Here is a 6,228-nt window from a genome sequence, read left to right on the forward strand (position 1 = left end):
CAATGTCTGTTACTTCAAAATTCAGAGAAATAACTCTTTTTCTCATCAAACCCATGTAAGTTAAAGATGAATCTAGGATAAAAACCTAGCCTCAGTTGAAAACTTTGTCTTATTGTCCAAGTCACACTGTGAGCTCTATCAACAGTAGTTCAAACTCATACACTGTGGGTCATGGATGCAAGCCATGGGGCAGCTGGAATACTTTTCAGTATACAAAGATTTGTGAGTGTAGTTCAACGGCGCCATTCCTCTTTGAGAATTTTTTCGTTCAGACAGCATACAGATGCTCTGATTATCTTCAGAAAGCAGTAGGTGCTAAATAGGATGATTTGTTCAACCACTGCCATCCGTATCGCTCTAGGCGAGGAACAAAGAAGGAACTTCGTGGACTTGGACTTGTGTATCGGCTATTTGGTAAAAGCAGGAAGAATGAGGAAAAAATCCATCAAAGGTCCAAAGGGATCGTGTATCGCCCCTGTAAGGTTTTGGAGGCACGTGCTTTCGAATACTTCTGAAATGAGGACATTTCAGGCTGTTTTTGTACAGTGTATGTTAGAGAATGTAGTAACCTAGGCTAAAGGCACAAGTACCTACACACTGAGCGGTAATGCATCATTAATTATGCGTCACCTTTTTGGAAGTGCTCGTTGTGAAGTCCGATTTCAGTAGAGAGTAAACAATGCGTCCTCAGGAGTTTAAAATTATGTTGTTTTTTTTTTTTAAAGATAGGTCGATCGCACGCACAGTATGATAATGTTACGTTATTCTCTATTATCAGCTTAATACTGCTAAGCTGGAGTAAAATGACTTATTTTCATCATTTCAGGGTAAACAGGGGTTATATCTATTACACCTTTTGCTGTTTATTACGAGAAAATACGCATTCATATGGGTTAAAAGGCGAATAATTGTCTGAAAATATAATCATTAAAGACAAAAAACCATCATTTGCGCGTAAACAAGATTCAATAACAATTTTTGCATTTTAATCAGCATTCAATAACAATTTTGGGCATTGTTATGTATTATTCGTCAAACAAAAGAGAAAAATACACTGTCATTTGCGGTAACCTTCAAGTCATTTACGCCATCTTGAAAGTCAATAGAGAAATTAAACAAACAATGTAGTGCATATAGCATTCATTTACATTTTTATCACACTGTTTGCAATTCAATAGCATTCCTAGACAAAATTAGTATGTATAAGACAATTATTTATGCGCTTGTACGAACAATTGAGCGTTTTTTATTTTCAATATTCACTCATCGAATTTCAATTGAAAAATACCTATTCCCAAATCATTTTGCTTTGAATTTCAGTTTACCCTTCAATAATCTCTCTTTTCAAACATTTTGGCCGATAGGTCTGCTTAAAGCGGTACCACTGCGCACTTTTAGCCGCAGTCACAGTGTCGATCTTTCTGTGCAGAGTTTCGAGCAGTTGCTGTGTTCGAAACTCCCCCACTGGGATTCTCCTGGCTCTGGGCTCATCTCCGTTATCCATGCGTCTTTGAATTTCCGGATACGAGATGTCAGCTTGACGCCGCTTTCAAACAGCTTATTGCCTGCTCCACGATGTTTAGGAAACGACTGTAGGGAGGAAGCATTTTAAGTTCCGCGTTTGGGGCGGGGATGACCGGGTTTTGGTGGGCCGGTGCCATGTCATACACAAAGATCACCTCCTCATCGGGATCTAGATTTGTCCTCGCCTGTGCCAAGAAGTTATCGAAACACGCAGCATTCATTCCGCCAACAGCTGCTGAAGGAAACACAAGTCCATTGATAAGCGGAATTGCCATGGTCACGGTCAAGTTTCGTCCGCGCCGGCCGCACACTTGACGGTACGCCCTCTCTCCCTGTCGCGCTGTACTTTGGCTTCTGGCCGTCCAGATGTTGTAGCCGCATTCGTCGACAAACACACAGGTTTCTAAACCAAGTAGCGTAGTCGACTCGCGTGTTCAGCACATCAAGTCTGTTTCTATCAGCAAGAAGAGGCCTCGCAAGTTTCGCTCAGTAGAGCATCCTGTCTAATGTTCTTGCCACGGTACGGTCATGGATCTCGGATTTGAGTGGTAGTTTATCCGAGAAAGTGTAAGTAAACAGTTTTCGTTGATGATTTCCTCTAGGCAATCTCTCATCTTATCATCCACGCGCATCTTGTTTTTTACTTCCTCGTGGTCTCTCCTGGATCCTGCCCTCTCTGATGTAGCGCGCCACAATGCGTCTTGCCTTTGATCGGTTCACTCCGAACTAGTCCGCGACCACAAGATTATCTTTCTCCTCGTCCTCAAATCCTCTCATGATTCTCTCTCTGTGTTAAAGTAGTATTCGGTTTCTTCGAAGCGAATTAACCGGACGAACTCTACTGAATGTAAATCCAGGAAAAATCGGTGTTCATTTAAAAATCGCTTTTTGCATATTGAATAGAAAAAACACTGAATTGTTTGTACAAGTGCATTAATAATTGTCTTATTCATTCTAATGCCGTCCAGTAATGCTATTGAATTGTAAACAGTGTGATAAAAATGTGAATGAATGGTTCATGCACTATATTGTTTGTGTATTGTCTCTATTGACTTTCAAGATGCTGTAAATGACTCGAATATTCGCGCAAATGAAAATATCTTTTTCTCTTTTGGTTGACGAATGACGCATAAGAATGCCCAAAATTGTTATTGAATGCTGATCACAATGCAAAAATCGTTATTGATACTTGTTTACGAGTAAATGACGGTTTTTTATCTCTAATGATTGTATTTTCTTACGATTGTTCACCTTTTAACGCAAATGAATGCGTATTTCCTCGTAATGAACAGCAAAAGGTGTAGTTTTCAGTTTTAGGAAAAAGTTTGTTAGGACATGATTGAAACTACTATGCAAATCTAGTTTAACGGGCCTATGCCTAAATTGACCTGAATAATTGATAAAAACGCCATGGGTTGTCTCGGCACATAAAATCTCCCCAAAACTAATTTCACATTTTTATAGATTTCGCCTAGTCGTTAAACTATCCCTGAAATCAGTTGACGCAAACTTTGAATCACTTTTTGAAAGTAAAATATTACAAAACTATAAAAAAAAACTAGAAAACCTTAACTCAGCAACTTACAGAGACGGAAAGTTATTATTTGGTACCTTGGTTATTATGTTACGTAACATGGAAAAATTATTCTGTCTACATGGTCAAGTCATATAGTTTTAAGTGTAGATCAATTAATTAATTGATTATTAAACTGGAGACACTCAAAATTTGATTTCTAATCGCTACTTAGAATTTTGAAATTTACAGAGATTCATAAGGTTGAAGATCGTAAAACTGTCATAGCAGTAACAAAAAACCAGTTTTAATTTTCAATTTTGTCCCGAAAAAAATTGAATAAAAGTCGATTCTTGCAAACAATGAATAATGAATGTTAAAGTAGTCCTTCTTCTTAATCTCCTGCTCTTGACGATATTGCAGTCCTCATGGGAGCCTAAACATCAAACCTGTGAAAGGTATTTGGCATGCAACATTGATAAATGAGACAAGAAATATAAGGGATAGAAACCGACATTTCGGTGCATCTTGCGCCGCCGTCAAGGTTACGCAGTCAATGATAAAATGCGATTTGTGAAGAGGCTAAGTTGAAGCGAATTTGCATAAAAGAGTGCCAAGCTAATAACATGAATACTTAAGCACGAAGAGAATCCGACTGTAGGTACATTCAATGCTGGTTTAAGATCTTGAATACACTGCATTTCATTAACAAGGAAGTCAAATTTGTTCGTGCATTTCATGATTACATTGAAGCGTGCTAAGAAATTATTTGGAACAGCAGTGTTATATTCTTTGGAATAATCCCTGTAAATAGATGACGTTTATTGACGGTGTCCCTCAACGCGCATGTGAAGGTGGCCCTTTGTGTACCCGACATAACCTGCATCGCACAGGTCACACTTGAATAGATAAGCAACGCATTGCTGGGTTACAATGTTAGGCTTGGGCTCACGCAGGCTTAGATCTTGTTTAAGCTTGCGGCTAATAAACATGGATTGAATGGTCTTTTGCACCTTGCTGCTAAGATCTCTCAGCTGTCGGTTGATAGACACTGCAGCATCCTGATCTTTATAGAGGATTACTATCCGGATGGCGTCATCGGTATGCTGTTTAGTATGGCGTCATCGGTATGCTGTTTAGGCTGGTCCACTGCGACTCTCGAGGTGATAAACCTGTTGATGACAACAAGAAAAATAATGACTTTTGCTTCTTTAACTAGATGGATAATATATTTCAATGCATACACATTTTTCTTTTCCGGGGTGACTTAACAAAACACGAGCGGCATTTTGCCGTTTGTTAATTTTTTTTCAACTCAAGAAGATTTTGTATTCAGACTAGCTACCTTTGAATCAGCGTACGAAGATAGCCCAAAACTCTCCTGGAGTGAGGGACACTTGTTTCTGTTAAATTATTTGGGTTAAATGCCAGTGAAATAAAATTACTCTGCAATGGGAAACCGAATTCAATTTTGAACGCTTTTTTGCTCGTGAAATCCACGGTTTTGATAGCGTGCTTCATATTTCCGTCACATAGCCTAATTTCAACCAATTAAAACGCTTATCGATATGCTCAGAATTATCTACATGGCTGACAAGTAAAGAGCTGAAATTTGGAAGATGGTCGATCTTCGGTGGCGTTTGGCTTATTAGGGACTTTAAGAAACCACGACAGCGACGCCAAGGAAGACTTCGATTAAAAAATGAATTCTACTCTTAGTTAGAATTTCAAAAATGGCTGCAGGAGCTTACTGTCAGTCATACAGCGCCACAGATCGACTTCAGCATGACGTATAAAGTATCCGTTGAGTTCCAAATGGAAATTAAAATAATTTGCCCTCGTGTTTTCGGTTCGCAGACGAGGCAAATTTTGGCGATTTCACGTTGTTGTTTTGCATAGGACGGCTAAGAAATGTTCAAAGCTTCAAAACGCACTTGCTGAGCTATTGTTCTGCCAATTAGATCTCTTGTTTTTCCACGTCCTCGTTGCCGTCTCCGTCTTGGTTTCTTAAGGTCCCTATTAGGGAACTTAAAAAACGACGACGAAGGGACGACGAGGACGCTTTACATCTGAGAAAGACTGGACCGAGGGTTTGGTTTTCGGAGAGAAAATTTGAAGGTTAAGCGGACGGTCTTGCGGGAAGACGACGGCATCTTAAGTAATTATAAATTTTATTTGGCTATGGCGTTCAAAGACTTACGCAATTCGCTTATAATAAGCTACGACGATGGTTTCATTGATGACGGACGAAGAATTTGTTCTTCTTTACGACTTTTATTCTTCGAAAGACCTTGATTTTCCTTACGATGTTTACGCACCGTTTGACCTCGACGAACTTGACGAAGCTGAATGTCAAAGAATCAAACAAATAATCAAAGAAATAGGTGCTAATTTGGTGCAAAAGTTTCTCAGAAGTTTCTCAAAGTACACGGCTGTCTCAGTAGCTTACGTTTTCTCGGATTCTTCTGCCAGGCACTAGTTAGCCATATAAACACTGCTCGCCAAATGCGCCCCTGAAAAATGAGCTAAAACTTCGAAATTCAATCTGAAACGATCTATTTAGCATAAAACGATCAATTCGACATGTAAGACTCCTAGAGACATACAGCTTCGAAAAACCAGTTGAAATCCCCTAAAAAGAGCTACAAGGACACAAGTTTTACTTACGTTTTCCCCAGAACCGCTTTCTACAAATTTCGTCGTCGATGAACCGAGGACGACGAAATCACAAACAGAGACAAGCGTAGCACGTGCATTTGTGCAAATCCAACTTCCGGTCGTCGTCGTCGTCTTATTTCGTCATCGTATCTTAAGTTCCCTATTAACAAGAGGTTCTCTGAAAATACGTTTTTGAAACGCCGGTAGTTAAGACTTCCACTATATCCCAGCACTGACCGGTGCCTTCTTCTATTTACAACATATTCAATAGATACGCACGACAGCTTTGAAAACAGCTTGACAAATTTGAAATTTTTGAATCGGATCATTAATAAAACTAGGTTTGCGAACGAAATCCAAGATCTGAAAGTTATCTGTGGAGTAATTGGCTTTTATTCTCAAAGCAGCGTTATTATACAGTTTGCCACCGTGTCTTTCCATGACGAAACTACCAAAACTACGTTACTTCATAGTCTGACGAATGAACTTGTTGATAAATGATAAATGCAAAATTTGTCGGGTCATACACACTG

The 6,228-nt window shown here is 39.3% G+C and overlaps 2 pseudogenes; both read right to left on the minus strand.

Annotated features, from left to right (window-relative positions):
• Positions 1-964: 964 nt before the first annotated feature.
• LOC148735216 (uncharacterized) lies at positions 965-3,564 on the minus strand (annotated as a pseudogene).
• Positions 3,565-3,590: 26 nt separating this feature from the next.
• On the minus strand, positions 3,591-4,558 carry LOC148735217 (uncharacterized; annotated as a pseudogene).
• Positions 4,559-6,228: the final 1,670 nt, after the last annotated feature.

This window comes from Stylophora pistillata, chromosome 3, assembly GCF_964205215.1.
Source record: "Stylophora pistillata chromosome 3, jaStyPist1.2, whole genome shotgun sequence".
NCBI classification, from domain to species: domain Eukaryota; kingdom Metazoa; phylum Cnidaria; class Anthozoa; order Scleractinia; family Pocilloporidae; genus Stylophora; species Stylophora pistillata.